Source organism: Henckelia pumila, chromosome 4 (genome assembly GCF_033568475.1).
Source record: "Henckelia pumila isolate YLH828 chromosome 4, ASM3356847v2, whole genome shotgun sequence".
NCBI lineage: Eukaryota > Viridiplantae > Streptophyta > Magnoliopsida > Lamiales > Gesneriaceae > Henckelia > Henckelia pumila.
In genome coordinates this window covers 209,828,326-209,848,672 of record NC_133123.1, presented here as the reverse complement: position 1 = coordinate 209,848,672, position 20,347 = coordinate 209,828,326, and the positions used below count along the sequence as shown (strand labels likewise).

The 20,347-nt window shown below is 37.2% G+C and overlaps 1 long non-coding RNA gene across 1 annotated transcript; it reads left to right on the top strand.

The window, feature by feature from the left end:
- The first annotated feature begins 775 nt into the window (after positions 1 to 775).
- On the top strand, positions 776 to 18,719 carry LOC140865568 (uncharacterized). The gene is made up of 3 exons (XR_012144638.1): positions 776 to 1,018; positions 3,106 to 3,175; positions 18,373 to 18,719. It is a non-coding gene; the product is annotated as an uncharacterized lncRNA (long non-coding RNA).
- The last annotated feature ends 1,628 nt before the right edge of the window (positions 18,720 to 20,347 follow it).

The window sequence follows — 20,347 nt, the reverse complement described above, 5'->3', positions numbered from 1 at the left end:
ATGCATTTATTTAATAAATATTAGGATTATTATTTTTATGTTTGATTGATTTAAATTCTTTATGTGAGTTATGTGTTAATAAATATTTTTATTATTTATTCAGTGATTTTATTTTACCAATTATTTAACTAATGTTTTTATTTATTTAAGTTTATTTGTCTAAATGATTTTATTTTGTGCAATTTAAATTGTTTTAAATATTTTAAAGGTTTAAGCTTGCATACTTAAATTATTTTTTGTTTATTTTAAGTTTTAATAGTTTAGTTTATTCTTTTAAATGATTTTTAATTGTTTAGTTTATTCTTTTAAATTATTTTAACTAGTTAGCTTATTTGTTTAAATATTTTTGAGTGTCTAACTTATTTATTTTAAATATCCTAAGTTTAGCGGTTAATTATTTTAAATTATTTTAAATGTTTAGATTATTTATTTAAATCCTTTTTAATTGCCCAAATCATTTTAAAGATTTTTATTTTCTCTTTTGTATTTATTTAAATTGATTTTAACATTTGCCTAATTAGTTTAAATTATTTTAAATCGTTTTGCTTGATATTTAAATATTTTACTCATTGCCGTGACATAAGAATATTTAAAGTGTTTAATTCTTAGAATTTTCAAGCTTGTGTTTTATTTAGTGCATTTTAATTCATAGTCTTACTTGCTAAGTTTTAGTAGCACTTTTAAAAAGTGTGTAACATTTTTCTATCTCCTACACACTCTATTTTAATACATAACCCTAATCCCTAAAATAACACACACATACTCACGCCTAACACATACTTAACTTCACGACTTCTCCCCTGTTCTTCATAGAAAGCCATCGGCTTCCATTTTTCTCCATAGCCGCCACAACTCTCCACTCTTGTTCTTCTCCGGCGAAACTCCACCACAGCAGGCTGAGCGAGCTCTTCCCTTCTCCATTAAGCTCGACTCCAGCTCGTGCGACATGCAGCCCCATTCCTCCTTGTTTCGACTTTAGCTCAAGCGAGATCCTACCCTTCGATTTTCTATAAATTAGGCAAGATTGTGGTTTATTCCTTGCATTTTACTTATGATTATTGCGTGTTGCATTTGGTGTTATACGTAATATTCCCCATTTTCGAATTTCTTTGAAATGAACGATGAATGCATGCCCTGTGCTGATTCCTTTCTCACGGCCGATCGACTTTTGAATGAGATTTTGATTGTAGTCGATTGTATGATGATTATATGTATAGAGTAATCGATTTTAAAGCTTTGGAATGAATTTTTATCATGCTAGTGTATATTTCAAAAATCCCAGAAATCTGTTGCTTCGTGTTTAAATTTTCTGTCTTGTGTTTGATGGTGTTGATTGGCGTGGTGAATTAGAAGCTACCACGGGTGATATGTAGTTCACGTGGTAGCAATAGAATGAATCGGATGCGCTTTGAATTTGTGTTAGGGGCTGTTCGAACTTGGCAGAAACTTAGGGACTGTTTTGGGCTGTCCGGGTTTGAGTTTTAGCAAGGGGGATTGGCGTCTGTTAGGGGGGATTGTCAGATGAGTTTAGATGATGATTGATGGTAGGACAGTGGTTTTAGAACTAAGGGATCATTCGGTAGGCCTTGGGTGAACTTGATAAATGGTTGATGAAGCAGATTTCCGGGAGAGACCTTGCTGCCAGAAATGTGGGTTTGTAACAGGGTAGAGGCAGAACTTGAAGAAGGGTTCGGGGCTGGACTTCGCTGTTAGGAGTTAGGGAAATTGATGTTTCGAGCGAAATTCAATTTGGATGAGTTTTTCCCTAAGCTTTAAGCCTGGAGTCTTTAGAGGAGCAGAATTTTAGGCAAATGACTTCCTGTTCGGGTTTGAGCCTTTTAAGTCAGGGATAAAAATCAGACTTGGGTTAAGAGTATGGGATCGGAATCGACTTAAGAGGTTAGGAAAGTGTTGTTTCAAGCAGTATCTCTTCGGGCAAGTATTGAGTGAAGTTATAAGATTTTAGGGCGTACCGCTCCATTTACCTAAGTGCTTTAATCATGGTTTAGAATCCCACCCCTGGTACTTCCCTAAATCACCATTCCCAGTCATTGACCATCGAGTCCTTTGCATGTTCATTGAGTCATTATCTTCATAGACTTTACATCAACATGTGCATGCTAAGTCTTAAATTTAATAAAGGGAATAAATATTTTTGAACGAAGTGAGATGGTTGTGACTACATATTCATGTGTTCGTGTGGGGCTGAAAGACATTTTGGCCTCCCTTACCAATTCATTATGGGTTTCCTTACCTTAGCATGTGTTCGTGTGGGCCGGAGCTATTCTGGTCTCCCTTACCAATAGGGCAAGTATGGGTTGGGTTTCATCTTGACCTCCTTGCGGCATTGTTCACTATAGCCATGATCATGATCGAAATCACAGAGTCTCAATCAAGGATCGATCTAAGTTCACAGTTACAGTTACAAATTCAGATTCAGTTTATGCAGTTTCATTGATTATACATGAATTAGCCATGCATATGTTTCATTCATGTTCTCTCATTCGTTTTGAAGTTTATTTACTTGTTTAAAGTAAGGGCAAAAAACAAAGGTTTTTTTAGTATTAGTTATTTTTAAACTGTGTGTGCTTATATTTACGTAGTACTCGTTATTCCCCTCCCATATTCTTGCCGAGTCTTTTAGGCTCACTACACTTATTGTTTTCTGGTGGGGTGTATTTCATTAAGCTCGAGAGGCAAGATTATCGAGTGGACTGCGATGCGGGCATGACACATCCCTTTGACCTATGCTCGTCTTCCGCATAGTTATTAGAATTTCTATGTTGTGGATAATTTATTTTGCTCAGTTGTCAAATGCATATGTATTGTTTCGATAGCATTGTTCATGAGCATGTAAATATTAGATTTCTAATCTTGTGGATATTTGATATGTCGAACCTCTCTCTTGGGCCTCGTTCTTATCTCGGCCTAGTTTCTGGTGTCGTCATTCGTCTATTTCTTTTATTTTTATTTTGGTTGCTGTCTGAGACAGGTGGGTTGTAATATAAAAAGATAGGTCATGCCGAAATTTTAATATTTTGAAAAATCCGTATTTTATTTAATTATTATTTAAAGTTGAGTAAGGTTCGTTTCAGTTGGTATCAGAGCATGGTTCTGGTTTGGGTTGTGCCTACTACCGATTGCAAGAAACTCGAGAAGTCTCGCCTCAAAGTCTGTAAGTTTTTAAAGAATTTTATATGTTAGCCATACTTGAATGAATACTTTAAATGTTTTAATGTCATCCTTTTTAGAATATTTTTAAAACTAGATATTTAATTTGTTTAAGTGCGTAGTTTAGTGTTTATTTTCGTTTAAAAATTTATTTTAGTAGTTTAAAGTGTACCATTTAAATGTTTATTTTTATAGCATGCGGTTTCAAGTTAAACGGAGTTGGTGTACTAACATTCCTTTCAGTTTTGGACAGAACGTGGATGTTGTTTGAGTTATTAGGTGGTGATAACAATGTTTGGTGAGATTGTAGGAATTTGTCGGAAATATTAAAATTGCTTATTAGGAGGTATTATTTGATCTGTCCTTGTGGTAATTTATTCTCTTATGGATGGATATGATAGAACTAAGTGAATAGTTTTCTTAGAAATTAATAAGTGCATGTTTTGTCAGTTAAGTTTATGAATCGACCTCGTGCGAAGACTTGGGATACGAACTTAGTTTTATATTATTATGGATAGTTTGAGTCCTTCTTTTGTTATTTGAGCAAATATGATTTTTGGAAATAGTGAGTCGGTTACTATGAGTCTTTCAAATATGTGAACTACTATTCCGATCGTTGTTTTCTTTTCCCTTCTTTTGTGCTCAAACCCGTTGCAATATATACTTTTGAGTATTCAAAATTTCTTTGCACTTCCTTTGAACATTTATGGATTCATATGACATCAATCAGCGTTGAATTCTGTCACCTTGGCATTAGTTGAACTTCTTAATAAACTCTTGTTCATGTTTATTACTTCTTGAAATTTTTCTTTGGTTCTAGAGTCGCATGTTGGTGTGAGTAAGATTCACCTTGCCTTCCTTTTGGTAATCTACTTACGTTGTGTGACTGACATCTGATTTTACTTTGAGACCGTTGTTTTTCCTTTGATAACTTGTGTGAACTTCTCTCGACTGAAGTCACACTGATTTCCTTGATTGTGATTTAATTGTTTGAGCATGGTTTCATTACCCATGGATGAATGATCCCGAGATTTGTATCTTGTTGGCTCATATTTATTATTCACGTAGCCTCCATTATTATTTACTCATCCCTAGAATTGAATTATGGGTGAGTTGTTTTCACTTATCTAGATTTTTTTTTATTTTCAGCTCGTTTGTTTGTAATGCTTGCATTATTTTATTTCATATTAAGCAGCATTACATTTATGTCTGTTTCCCTTCATGATCCACCAAGACAAGGACTTGGGTGGATTATAGTTTCAACTATAATTTCGATTTTTTGTGTAGAAATCTGGCTCATAACCGTATAGAAATCGTTTAGACTGTTGGAATTTAGTATTAGTAATAGATAAAATCCTATGTTTTTGTTGTGATCCGAGGAATGTCGACTACTAGTTATATCTAGTTCTAGCGAGTAGATTGATAGGTAGTAAATTAATTAAATGGTTTGCTTCAATTTTTAATAGAATTGTTAAGAGAACGGATGACTTTGATAAGCTGAATGGGTGATCAGTCACGAGATAAAGAAATAGATTTGCCCCTAGAGACTTTTGAGTACTTTCTATTAGCGTTCTAAGATTTTGTGAATATCAACCAGTAAGACTAATGCACCAACTATGGGCATAGAATGATGAAAAGAATATTTAGGAAGATTTCTGGATAAGCTATAGACTTACTTACCAGTGAAATACTAAGGTACTGGAAGATCAACTAGAAAGCCTTTACGATCGGGCTACAAACTCTTCGAGGTGTCCAAATGTATACTATTCCTTGGAATATGAATTCAGGTTGTACATGTAATAGTTTGGGAATTTTTGGTTTTTTAGACTTATGGTTAAGTTGAACTAGGAATTTGGGATATGCCATCAGACGATATGTAAGAATCGTTTGGTACTTGGAGACGATTTAAGCCAATAAGTGGATAATAGCTCGTAGTATATTTTGAGTTGAAGTGTAAACATGGATTTCTTAGTCATTGTATCTGGGATAGAAAAGTGGATAAATCTGTTGGGAAATTTTAATTAAGAATTTAACTTTCGGTAGAATTAAAGATGCTAGATATGAACGTATAAATTGGTGAATGGATATTTGGGATATGTCTAGTCACCTATTCGGATTCTATATGTCATCGGATAATATCTTGGAACTGAACACTCTATGGGTATATTTTCTTATCAAGGGTTGGATTAGATTTATTTATGGAAATAGGTTGATCAATCCTAAGCTGAGGAAAGTCGTTGGTTCCACTTGAAGGTTAACCGAACTTGAGTCGTTGCTTAAGAAATTTTTATTTATCCTTAGAAGCATTGTGAGATGCATTAATTAATAAGGGATTTGGGCATAGTCCAGGATCCTTAAGCGTAGCATTGCTAATAAGTGTCGTAGACCTTTAGAGTCTCGGAGTTGTTATTAAGTTGTTTTTGAAGGAATCATTGTTCCGTAATATTAACGATTTGGGAATATAAGAAAATTAACTTGTTTTTTCGGCCCTTATGTGACTTTCAAGGTAGAATTGTATAGTCCCTTAGCTATCATATTTAGGAAAGTTTAGTGATAGTTGGTAAGTATTTTGTGAATTTTGTGTATTTTTTACGAGCTCGAGTTGTATATTATATGAGTTAAGTTTAATTAGTAATTAGACATTAAGCCTAGATTTGATGTTAGAAAGTTTTTAAGTTATGGTCGAGGTCGACATAAATTATTTATTGATTGTGGTCGCGGTCTAAGATTTTAGGTTATCAACTAAAGAAGATATCAGATATTTTAGGAGTTTAGGTGGTGAATTGAAAACTCTTACAGTCACATGGGAACAGTGATTAGAAATTTCTCTTAGGCTACAAACAGTTGGGGATAAATAGGAGTTGGCAAATTTATTTTGCAGTAAGAGTTAGTCTGGTTCTTGATGATATAGATATCAGTAAGCATCAGAGTGCGCAGCGAAAGCTGACTTGGACCAACTCAGGTAGGTGCTAAGTTGGAAAACTTAGTGTTGATCTGGTCTTAGGTATTCGAACCTAGTTAGTAAGTCCTGAATTTCGAGGACGAAATTCCATTTAAGGTGGGAAGAAATTGTGACGCCTAAAATCCAATCTATTAAATCACATGCATTAATTTAATAAATATTAGGATTATTATTTTTATGTTTGATTGATTTAAATTTTTTATGTGAGTTATATGCTAATAAATATTTTTATTATTTATTCAGTGATTTTATTTACCAACTATTGAACTAATGTTTTTATTTGTTTAAGTTTATTTGTCTAAATGATTTTATTTTGTGCAATTTGAGTTGTTTTAAATATTTTAAAGGTTTAAGCTTACATACTTATATTATTTTTTTTATTTTAATTTTTAATAGTTTAGTTTATTCTTTTAAATGATTTTTAATTGTTTAGTTTATTGTTTTAAATGATTTTAACTGGTTAGCTTATTTGTTTAAATATTTTTGAGTGTCCAACTTATTTATTTTAAATATCCTAAGTTTAGCGATTAATTATTTTAAATTATTTTAAATGTTTAGCTTATTTATTTAAATCTTTTTTAATTGCCCAAATCATTTTAAAGATTTTTATTTTCGCTTGTGTATTTATTTAAATTGCTTTTAACGTTTGCCTAGTTAGTTTAAATTATTTTAAATCTCTTTGCTTGATATTTAAAGATTTTACTCGTTGCCGTGACATCAGAATATTTAAAGTATTTAATTCTTAGAATTTTCAAGCTTGTGTTTTATTTAGTGCATTTTAATTTATAGTCTTACTTGCTAAGTTTTAGTAGCACTTTTAAAAAGTGTGTAGTACTTTTCTATCTCCTACACACTCTATTTTAATACATAACCCTAATCCCTAAAATAACACACATATACTCACGCCTAACACACACTCAACTTCACGACTTCTCCCATGTTATTCATAGAAAGCCATCGGCTTCCATTTTTCCCCATAGCCGCCACAGCTCTCCACTCTTCTTCTTCTCCGGCAAAACTCCACCACAGCAGGCTGAGAGAGCTCTTCCCTTCTCCATTAAGCTCGACTCCAGTGAAAGAGTGGGTGCCCGGTGAGCCAACTTGTGGCTAAGGGCTTTGATGACTCTTTGTATAAACAATCTTTTGTTTAATATTATTTACACTTTTATTAATGGCAATGACTTTGTCTTTCTTCATATTGTGATATACTATTGTTGTTTTGATAAAGACCTTGAATATACTATAGTGTATGTAAGATGTGGTAGAACATGGAGATGTCTATCATGAAACACATCTTATAGTCACTGTATATTCTAAACTGTTCCTAGTCGATTGAGCCGTCCGATAATAAGGATAAGGATCGCTCGAGCTTGAGACTAGCATTTGCGATGCAGAGTACCACGTTTCATTGGTAAGGAACATAGAGATGTTCGAAGCATGCAAATGGATATTCATACGATGAATGATCGAACTACCCTATCCGGACTTTCCAAGTGGTTATCACTTATCGAGTGGATATAGTCCGCGGTTTTGGTTGTACACCATTAGTCCTTACTACTTGAGACATCATTGAGACTCTATATGCTAGTACTGTGCTTTGACTCGTTTACCGACTCTATTGGGGTCATCAGGTGTCGGGATTGGGTACAGTTACAACACATATAGGAGTCGATGCTTTGTTGTCAAGGATTCACCACATACTTGCGAGTGTGGATATCCTATGCGATCTGAGGAGATATTAGTGTGACGAATCTCTGGCCAGAGTACATGATGTGATTTAAGAAATGGTTTCTTAGTAGCACATGCGATGTCACTATTTGATCTTCAAGATGTATTGCATAGTTATCGAATCTCGAGCGACTCTCGATATACCAATGGTTGTTGATTCGATCGGGATATTTGGATGAAGGGACCGTACTGTACGCTAACCAAAATCTACTAGTTCTTGTAGGCACTATCAGTGATACCTAGGGAATCATGGGGCGATGTTTCTAGGCGCTCATACCATGATTCGATGGGCAAGTCGGAAATTGTTGTTCCGAGTCACAAGGAGTTGTGAGCCCACGGCTAGCTGTATCCCTGAACCATTGAGGGTCACACAGTGTAATGGATTTTTAATCCCCGTTGAGATAGTTAAATTTAAAGAGTTAAATTTAATGAACAAAGAAGTTGGACTTCTTATTTAAGAGTAGAGGAGTAAGATTTCCTAAAATGACATAGGGATGGCCATTTTGGGAAATAACTGAATTCGGATTCAGAAAAATTTATCTTGACTTTAAAAGGTGCAGAAATGGTTTCTGTGCACATTGGTGAAATCGGTTTATCAATCGGAGTCACGATGAATTTTATATTAATTTCTGAACATGCGGGCTTTGCTTGTCGGGCTTGAACTTATGACTAATGGGCCCTAAGCTGTTAGTGGCCTACATTATAAATAAGTTATTGCAGTACAGAAATTACAGACAATAGGTCACAATTTTCGAAAACCCTAAGTATTTTTCTAAAAGGTGGCCGCCCCCTCCCTCTCTCTGTCAGAAAAATCCAGCCTGTGATTTTGAATTACAGTCTGGTTTAACGGATCAAATTCGTTAATCTCTTCGTAGAAAACTTCTGATAGATTTTCTAGTGCAATCTATCAGAGGGATTAAATATCCATTCGTGGACCTGATTGAAGAACAGTTCGTCCATCAGTTCCAGGGATATACAACAAGAGCAGAGAAATCTGTTGGTGTCCAAAATCTCGATTCGAGATTAAAGGTAAAAATTTTATAATGGTTATTTAATTTTTACACACACAATTTAATCGTAAGGTTGATACCCAATATGGAATCGTTCCATACAAAATTTTAAACTTCCGCTGCACCGGGTATCAATCATAATTGATCTGATCGACGCGTTCTCCAACAGTGGTATCAAAGCCAGGTTTCTCAGATCAAGCGATGAAATTAATCGATTGTACAAAAATTTTTTTAGGCCTCGGTTTTTGAAACAAAATAAATATTTTAAAAATAAAAATATTTTTTTTCGGGCAAAAACCCGGGCAGCGATTGGATCGCTGCCCGGGAGGGGCAGCGATGGTCGCTGCCCCGGGCAGCGCACGGCGCTGCACAGGGCAGCGATGTGATCGCTGCCCAGGGCAGCGATCGTCGCTGCCCTAGAGGCAGCCGGGCTGCCCGGCCCGGGAACGTCCCGGGCGGCCCGCGGGAAAAATTATTTTAATTTTTTAAATTAAATTTTAATATGTTAAAATTCTATTTTTGGTCCGATCAAAAACTGTTTTGATTGGTCCACGAGGCGTCGGATCGAATTGTTCGAGTCCGAAAATTTTAAAATTGATTTTTGGATAAATTTGAATTTTTGGAAAATTTTAATATTTTATCCTTTAATTGAATTTTGAAATTAATTATTTTTGGTACAATTGATGATAAGATATGATCTTATGGATAAATTGAGTAAAATATAATTTTATGTATAAAATTGGATTTTATAGATAAAATATGATTTTATTTGATAAAAAGATAAAATATGATTTTATATGTAAAATAAGATTTTATGTATGAGATATGATTTTATCTTTTTAAATTTAAATTGCCATTGCATGTTATCCAATAAATTAATTTTGAATTAAATGTTATTGGATAAGGATGATCGATTGCCATGACCAATTTTGTAGGTGTATGTTAGGAATTTACATTTGTTTTTATTGTTGTTGGTTTTATTAATGGGCCTGGTTTATGGCCCAATATGAATGTCATATGTAATAAAAGTGGGCTTGGTTTATGGCCCGTTCCCACTCCTTAAAAATGTATCCCCTACTTGTCATTGTTATTTATTGTAAATACATTAGATTTAGTGGGAGATAAAGATTTGAAGATGGAGGTGGGCCCAGCAGACAATAAAGACAGAAAAAATGTAAATTGGAAGCAAATGTAATAGGATTGCATTGCATACTGCATATTACCTAGGATTGGACTAAGACTCGTGATTGGCAACCACGGGTCGATTAGAAATGTAATCGATCATCCTATATAATATGTGATATTATAGTTGTATGCATGTTTTAGACATAATTGTGTGAATCCGACAAGCATACAAAATTTTAAAAATGATGAGACAAATTTTTATAATTAAAAATCCCTCATTTTAAATATGATTTAAAAATTGATATCAAGATAAATAAAGGAAATTTAAATTTGTTTAAATGTTCCTACCTTCCATCAACGATCAATGTATGAGATGCTACCCGCGGATACGGTCCGGCTCATATTATTGGGGGGGCCCGTTCGTCGGAAAGCTGTACATTGGATCGACACATGTTGTAAGTTGGGTGGAACTCCCATGGGATCGGCTCATATTATTGGGGGATCCACATGGCGACCGTCCATCACAACTTAATATTGATGGGTCATCTTGACATGTCACAATAATCGGCGTCATATTATTGGGCCCTTATTGGACATGAGGTAAAAACGTGGAGGTTGCTTTGGAAGCAATTGGGCTCTACCTTTTGAAAATTATGGTTGGCTGATATTATTCGGGACTATAAGTTTGTCAATTGGACTCCATGTTCTCACTAAGAAAAATAGTTTCCCGTTTTCACTAGAGGGTAGTGAAATCGTTAAAATAGTGGGAGTGAGATTCATAAAATAAATTTTGCCTATTTTATGTCTTAGTAAATTGCTTAAACAATCACTGATATTTGTCTGTTTCTTTTCAGTATTTCATACGATGAATTCGCGTAATCCACTTTTCTCGATCCTCGAACAAAATAAGTTGACTGGCGCAAACTATACGGAATGGTTCCGTAAGTTGAAGATTGTCTTGACTTCGGAGAAGATGCTCTACGTGTTAGAAAAATCTCCTCCGAAGGAAGCACCAGCTGACGTAAGTCCGGATGAGTTAGCTAAGCTTGATACATGGTGGGACCATGATATCAAGACCAAATGCTATATGCAAGCCTCGATGTCTGATGAACTCCAGAGGCGATTTGAGGACACCGTGAATGCTGCTGACATTCACGTTCAACTCAAGGAACTTTTTGGGGCTCAATCGAGGGCTGAAAGGTTCGCTACTGTAAAGGAGCTAATGACGTGTCGCATGCGTGAAGGGACTTCGGTCCGTGATCATGGGGTACGAGTGATTTGGCTCATACAGAAGTTGGTAACCCTTGATTTGGTGTTGGAGCATGAACTCAACGTGGACTTACTACTTCTGTCTCTTCCTTCTTCGTTTGACGGATTTGTGGTAAATTTCAATATGAACAAGATAGAGGCCTCCCTTGAAGAGATGGTCAATATGCTTGTGACATATGAATCCACATTAAAGAAGGATAAACCGGCTTTCTTGGTGGGCTCCTCTTCTTCTGCTAAGAAGGGGCCAAGTACAAAGAGTAAGAAACGTTCTGCCCCACCCAAGAAAATCGAACCCGAGAAGAAGTACAAGACAAAGGCTTCAAACATGGAAAAATCCAAGGATGTTTGCCATTACTGCAAGAAGCCCGGTCATTGGAAGCGTAACTGCAAGGAATATCTAGAGCAGTTGCGAACTGCAAAGGGTATGTTCTATATTGAAATAAATGTTTCACTTAATACTACTTCTTGGGTATTGGATACCGGATGTGGATCTCACATTTGCAATGATTTGCAGGTGATGACAAGAAGTCGCAGGCTTAGGATGGGTGAGACCCAGCTGAGGCTCGGAAATGGTTCCAGAGTTGAAGCAAAAGCCGTGGGAGATGTTTATTTAATTTTGCAGAACGGTTTTAAGTTACTTTTAAGAGATATTTTATTTGTTCCGGATTTGATTAAAAACATTATTTCTGTTTCTATGCTTGATAGAGATGGTTATTCTTGCAATTTTGTGAATGGGATTTGCAATATTTACAAGAATGAATGTTTGATTGGAAATGGACAACTTGAAAACGATCTATACAACTTAAAACTAAAAGACGTTCCAATAAATTATGTTGATAAACCGGCAACAACAAACAAAAGGAAAATCGATAGCCAAAACCCGGCAAACCTTTGGCACGCTAGGCTAGGTCATATTTCCTCAAGGAGGATGAACAAGCTAGTGGGAGAGGGCATGTTTGATATGTCTGATATTAACTCTCTACCTACTTGTGAATCCTGCCTAAAAGGAAAAATGACTAAATCTCCTTTTAAGGGGAAACCTGAGCGTAGTCAAAATCTGTTGGATTTGATCCATACAGATGTTTGTGGTCCATTTAGAGTTGGGACTCAATATGGCCACACCTACTTCATTACCTTTACTGATGATTATTCAAGGTATGGGTATTTATATTTAATGAAATATATGTCTGAAGAATTTGAAAAGTTCAAAGAATTCAAGGATGAAGTAGAAAACAAGCTAGGTAAAAGTATTAAAGCACTTCGATCGGATCGAGGTGGAGAATACTTGAGTACCGAGTTTTTGGACTATCTAAAAGAGAATGGGATTCTCTCTCAGTGGACTCCTCCTATGACACCACAGCTTAATGGTGTATCGGAGCGTCGTAATCGAACTTTGTTGGACATGGTTCGATCCATGATGAGCTTCACTGAGCTTCCACCTTCGTTTTGGGGCTATGCGCTTGAAACGACGGTATTGTTGTTGAACAACATCCACACTAAAGCAGTGGACAAAACACCATACGAGTTGTGGAATGGCAAAGCTCCTAAGTATTCGTACTTGAGGATTTGGGGATGTCCTGCTTACGTGAAGCGGACAGTGGGAGATAAGTTGGATAGTCGATCCAGCTTATGTTATTTTGTAGGGTATCCGAAGAATTCAATCGGATATTATTTCTATTATCCTGCTGAAACAAAGGTGTTTGTTTCAAGGAATGCCACCTTCTTGGAGAAGGAGTTCTTATTGGATAAGAAAGGCGAGATGATGGAACTCGAAGAAATTCGAGAAGAACCCAAAATACAAAATAACGATCCTACACCTCAGGAACCATTGCTGGACACGCCTATACCTAGAAGATCCGAGAGGACTTCTAGACCTCCTATTCGATATGGTCTTCTTCTTGAAGGGGATCAAGATGAACCCGATGTTGGATGTGATCCAAGAAACTTCAAGGAAGCAATTTCTGATGCGGATTCAAATTTATGGCTTGAAGCTATGCAGTCGGAAATAGATTCGATGCATACAAACCAAGTTTGGTCTTTAGTAGATCCTCCCGATGGAATTGTTCCAATAGGGTGTAAATGGATCTACAAGAGAAAGCTTGGGCCTGATGGTAAGGTATTGACCTACAAGGCGCGATTGGTGGCGAAAGGTTATAATCAAAGACAAGGAGTTGACTATGATGAAACCTTTTCACCAGTTGCAATGTTCAAGTCCATAAGAATCCTTATTGCCATAGCTGCATGGTATGACTATGAGATATGGAAAATGGATGTGAAGACTGCTTTTCTTAATGGAGACATTAAGGAAGAGATCTATATGAAGCAGCCTGAGGGGTTCACATCCATGGGAAGCGAGCATAAGGTATGCAAGCTTCAGAGATCAATTTATGGTCTAAAACAAGCATCAAGAAGTTGGAACCAAAAATTTGATGAAACAATAAAAGATTTTGGTTTCATCAAGAATCCGGAGGAACCATGCGTGTACAAGAAAGTAGTTAAGGATGCTGTGACATTCTTAGTACTTTATGTTGATGACATCCTACTCATTGGGAATGGCGTAGGGATGTTGCAGTTAACAAAGATATGGTTATCAGGTAGATTCTCGATGAAGGATTTGGGTGAGGCATCCTATATTCTTGGGATACAGATCTATAGAGATAGATCTAAGAGAATGATAGGACTCACTCAATCAACCTACATCGACACCATATTGAAACGGTTTTCAATGGATGGGTCCAAGAGAGGACATCTACCCATGTGTCATGGAGTTTCTCTATCCAAGTCTATGTGTCCAAAGACGGATGAAGAGATAGAGAAAATGACACATGTACCATATGCGTCAGCCATAGGTAGTATCATGTATGGGATGATATCTACCAGACCGGATGTAGCATTTGCTCTGAGTGTCACGAGCAGATATCAAGCTAATCCCGGTCAAATGCATTGGAAAGCCGTGAAAGACATTCTTAAGTATTTACGAAGGACTAAGAATATGTTCATGGTATATGGAGGAAGAGAACTAAAATTGGAAGGCTATACCGACTCTAGCTTCCAAAGTGACGTGGATGACTCGAAGTCAACCTCTGGATTTGTGTTCATGCTCAATGGCGGTGCTGTCTCTTGGAAGAGTTCCAAGCAGGACACCACAGCGGATTCCACCACTGAAGCAGAATACATTGCAGCATCAGCTGCTGCTAAAGAGGCTGTTTGGATGAGGAATTTCGTCCAAGAGTTGGGCGTCATTCCTGAAGTTGTTGGTCCAGTCCCGGTATACTGTGACAACACGGGTGCCGTTGCTCAGGCAAAGGAACCAAGGTCTCATCAAAGATCCAAACATGTACTGAGGAAATACCACATCATCCGGGAGATCGTGGAAAGAGGAGACATCACTGTCGAAAGAGTGGCCTCTGCAGACAATATCGCTGATCCACTTACTAAGCCCTTGCCAGGACCATTATTTGACAAACATCGCGAAGCAATGGGTCTACGTAGTATGACTAGTTGGCTATAGGGCAAGTGGGAGATTGAAAGAGTGGGTGCCCGGTGAGCCAACTTGTGGCTAAGGGCTTTGATGACTCTTTGTATAAACAATCTTTTGTTTAATATTATTTACACTTTTATTAATGGCAATGACTTTGTCTTTCTTCATATTGTGATATTGTGATATACTATTGTTGTTTTGATAAAGACCTTGAATATACTATAGTGTATGTAAGATGTGGTAGAACATGGAGATGTCTATCATGAAACACATCTTATAGTCACTGTATATTTTAAACTGTTTCTAGTCGATTGAGCCGTCCGATAATAAGGATAAGGATCGCTCGAGCTTGAGACTAGCATTTGCGATGCAGAGTACCACGTTTCATTGGTAAGGAACATAGAGATGTTCGAAGCATGCAAATGGATATTCATACGATGAATGATCGAACTACCCTATCCGGACTTTCCAAGTGGTTATCACTTATCGAGTGGATATAGTCCGCGGTTTTGGTTGTACACCATTAGTCCTTACTACTTGAGACATCATTGAGACTCTATATGCTAGTACTGTGCTTTGACTCGTTTACCGACTCTATTGGGGTCATCAGGTGTCGGGATTGGGTACAGTTACAACACATATAGGAGTCGATGCTTTGTTGTCAAGGATTCACCACATACTTGCGAGTGTGGATATCCTATGCGATCTGAGGAGATATTAGTGTGACGAATCTCTGGCCAGAGTACATGATGTGATTTAAGAAATGGTTTCTTAGTAGCACATGCGATGTCACTATTTGATCTTCAAGATGTATTGCATAGTTATCGAATCTCGAGCGACTCTCGATATACCAATGGTTGTTGATTCGATCGGGATATTTGGATGAAGGGACCGTACTGTACGCTAACCAAAATCTACTGGTTCTTGTAGGCACTATCAGTGATACCTAGGGAATCATGGGGCGATGTTGCTAGGCGCTCATACCATGATTCGATGGGCAAGTCGGAAATTGTTGTTCCGAGTCACAAGGAGTTGTGAGCCCACGGCTAGCTGTATCCCTGAACCATTGAGGGTCACACAGTGTAATGGATTTTTAATCCCCGTTGAGATAGTTAAATTTAAAGAGTTAAATTTAATGAACAAAGAAGTTGGACTTCTTATTTAAGAGTAGAGGAGTAAGATTTCCTAAAATGACATAGGGATGGCCATTTTTGGAAATCACTGAATTCGGATTCAGAAAAATTTATCTTGACTTTAAAAGGTGCAGAAATGGTTTCTGTGCACATTGGTGAAATCGGTTTATCAATCGGAGTCACGATGAATTTTATATTAATTTCTGAACATGCGGGGTTTGCTTGTCGGGCTTGAACTTATGACTAATGGGCCCTAAGCTGTTAGTGGCCTACATTATAAATAATTTATTGCAGTACAGAAATTACAGACAATAGGTCACAATTTTCGAAAACCCTAAGTATTTTTCTAAAAGGTGGCCGCCCCCCTCCCTCTCTCTGTCAGAAAAATCCAGCCTGTGATTTTGAATTACAGTCTGGTTTAACGGATCAAATTCGTTAATCTCTTCGTAGAAAACTTCTGATAGATTTTCTAGTGCAATCTATCAGAGGGATTAAATATCCGTTCGTGGACCTGATTGAAGAACAGTTCGTCCATCAGTTCCAGGGATATACAACAAGAGCAGAGAAATCTGTTGGTGTCCAAAATCTCGATTCGAGATTAAAGGTAAAAATTTTATAATGGTTATTTAATTTTTACACACACAATTTAATCGTAAGGTTGATATCCAATATGGAATCGTTCCATACAAAATTTTAAACTTTCGCTGCACCGGGTATCAATCATAATTGATCTGATTGACGCGTTCTCCAACATCCAGCTCGTGCGATGTGCAACCCCATTCCTCCTTGTTTCGACTTCAGCTCAAGCGAGATCCTACCCTTTGATTTTCTGTAAATTAGGCAAGATTGTGGTTTATTCCTCGCATTTTACCTATGATTATTGCGTGTTGCATTTGGTGTTATACGTTTTATTCCCAATTTTCGAATTTCTTTGAAATGAACGATGAATGTGTGCCCTGTTCTGATTCCTTTCTCACGGCCGATCGACTTTTGCATGAGATTTTGATTGTAGTCGATTGTATGATGATTATATGTATAGAGTAATCGATTTTAAAGCTTTGGAATGAATTTTTATCATGCTAGTGTATATTTCAAAAATCCCAGAAATCTGTTGCTTCGTGTTTAAATTTTCTGTCAAGTGTCTGATTGTGTTGATTAGCGTGGTGAATTAGGAGCTACTACGGGTGATATGTAGTTCACGTGGTTGCAATAGAATGAATCAGATGCGTTTTGAGTTTGTGTTAGGGGCTGTTCGAACTTGGCAGAAACTTAGGGACTGTTTTGGGCTGTCCGGGTTTGAGTTTTAGCAAGGGGGATTGGCGTCTGCTAGGGGGGATTGTCGGATGAGTTTAGATGATGATTGATGATAGGACAGTGGTTTTAGAACTAAGGGACCATTCGGTAGACCTTGGGTGAACTTGATAAATGGTTGATGAAGCAGATTTTCGGGAGAGACCTTGCTGCCAGAAATGTGGGTTCGTAACAGGGTAGAGGCTGAACTTGAAGAAGGGTTCGGGGCTGGACGTCGCTGTTGGGAGTTAGGAAAATTGATGTTTCGAGCGAAATTCAATTTGGATGAGTTTTTCCCTAAGCTTTAATCCTAGAGTCTTTAGAGGAGCAGAATTTTAGGCAAATAACTTCCTGTTCGGGTTTGAGCCTTTAAGTCAGGGATAAAAATCAGACTTGGGTTAAGGGTACGAGATTGGAATCAACTTAAGAGGTTAGGAAAGTGTTGTTTTAAGCAGTATCTATTCGGGAAAGTATTGAGTGAAGTTATAAGATTTTAGGGCATACCGCTCCATTTACCTAAGTGCATTAATCATGGTTTAGAATCCCACCCCTCGTACTTCCCTAAATCAACATTCCCAGTCATTCACCATTGAGTCTTTTGCATGTTCATTGAGTCATTATCTTCATAGACTTTACATCAACATGTGCATGCTAAGTCTTAAATTCAATAAAGGGAATAAATATTTTTGAACGAAGTGAGATGGTTGTGACTACATATTCATGTGTTCGTGTGGGGCTGAAAGACGTTTTGGCCTCCCTTACCAATTCATTATGGATTTTCTTACCTTAGCATGTGTTCGTGTGGGGCCGGAGCTATTCTGGTCTCCCTTACCAATAGGGCAAGTACGGGTTGGGTTTCATCTCGACCTCCTTGCGGCATTGTGCACTATAGCCATAATCATGATCGAAATAATAGAGTCACAATCAAGGATCTATGTTCACAGTTACAATTACAGATTCAGATTCAGTTTATGCAGTTTCATTGATTATACATGACTTAGCCATGCATATGTTTCATTCATGTTCTCTCATTCATTTTGAAGTTTATTTACTAGTTTAAAGTAAGGGCACAAAACAAAGGTATTTTTAGTATCAGTTATTTTTAATCTGTGTGTGCTTGTATTTACGTAGTACTCGTTATTACCCCCCCCTCCCCAATATTCTTGCGGAGTCATTTAGACTCACTACACTTATTGTTTTCAGGTGGGTTGTATTTCATTAAGCTCGAGAGGCAAGATTATCGAGTGGACTGCGATGCGGGCACGACACATCCCTCCGACCTATGCTCGTATTCCGCATAGTTATTAGAATTTCTATGTTGTGGATCATTTATTTTGCTCAGTTTTCAAATGCATATGTATTGTTTCGATAGCATTGTTTATGAGCATGTAAATATTAGATTTCTAATCTTGTGGATATTTGTTATTTTGAACCTCTCTCTTGGGTCTCGTTCTTGTCTCGGCCTAGTTTCTGGTGTCATCAGTCGTCTATTTCTTTTATTTTTATTTTGGTTGCTGTCTGAGACAGGTGGGTTGTAATATAAACAGAGAGGTCATGCCAAAATTTTAGTAAAAATTTTAATATTTTGAAAAATCCGTATTTTATTTAATTATTATTTAAAGTTGAGTTAGGATCGTTTCATAAACTCTTGAAAACAATTCGACACTTCATTTTTGGCTCTATCATTCTTCCCAAATTCTCTAAATCCCTAACCCTCCATCCTCACGCATCCGTCTTCTTCCTCTAATTCTCCTTCACTTTTTTCTATATTATTCATCTCTAGACTTTGTCCCTTTCTTATCTCCCTCATATACATATATTATCCATCTTCTACACCATAATTCTTTCATTGGCGGGTCGTTTCACAAGTTCAACAGGGCGCTTGGATATTTTTTGGTTCAAAGGGTGGATTTGTTGTTTTGTCCATATTCCTATCACGATCCGAAGTAAGTTTAATTGTTGTGGAAATTTTGAATTCCAAGTCTTTAGTGACTGAACGTACTTTGAGCTGTTGATGTTGAGTTGGGTTGGCGTTGTTGTTGTGATTGCATATTGTGGAGTGGTGCTTGTATTTGGAGTTTGTGGATTGTTCTTGTGATTAAAGAGCAAGTTTGGGGGAATTTGTGTGGAGTTTACATTGTCAAAATTTATATATTGTGATTGCGCTTGCAAGGTTTTTGTTAAATGGCCCCTAAAAGAAAGCAAAAACATGTGGCTTCTTCTTCATCCGCTCCGGCTTATGATGACTATCCTTTTTGGGATGAGAAAGCGGCGGAGCGTTATAAAAAATTCTTGACTAAGAGTATGTTGGCCGAGCGAGGGTTTGATATGGCTATTGGTTTCGATCCAGATCACCCTATCTGTTCCATTAGGAGAAGGATATTTGCTAGACATTGGGCTAATTTTGTCAAACCACCTATGGATGCTGTGATGTCTCTGGTCAGATAATTCTATGCTAATCTGAAAGTGAGAAATGATGGGACGCGGGTATTAGTGAGAGGTAAATTGATACCTTTCGATGCACACACCATAAACACTGTTTATGAGATTCCTCCTTTAATGCATGATGAATATGCTGAGTTCAAGGGTGAGGAAATTGATCATGATGCTGTTCTGAGGCAGTTATGTATACCGAGAGCTGAGTGGCGCTTGGTTCAAGAGAATATGCCAAACATTTTAAAGAAAACCGATTTGATGGAAGATGCAAAACTGTGGTACACCTTTGTTTGTGCGAGATTAAGCCCACTGATCATGAACATGAAGTTACACACGAGAGAGAGCTTTTGGTCTATTGTATTCTCGTAGGCAAGACCATCGATTTGGGATAGATTTGTCAAGACACAATTTCTAAGGTGGTGGCCGGGCGAACCATTGGTGGTCTTGCCTTGCCGTCTCTTATCACTGACTTATGTGTTGTTGTGGGGGTGCAATGGCCTGATAATGAGGAGTTATTGAAAGTCATAATCCGATTCCTTGTGTGCCTTCGAGGCGATTTGTGCCAAACCCTGAGAGGCACGCCCGTGCTGAAATAAGGGATTTTAATGCTCGAGCAGCTTCTCGCCGAAGCAGCACCCCGTCCTGCTGCCCCTCATACTTTGACTGATTGTGTTACTTATCTAGAGGAGACGATGCGTCAGCAACAAAAGTCCTTGCAGACATTTCAGCAGGAGTCTAGTGT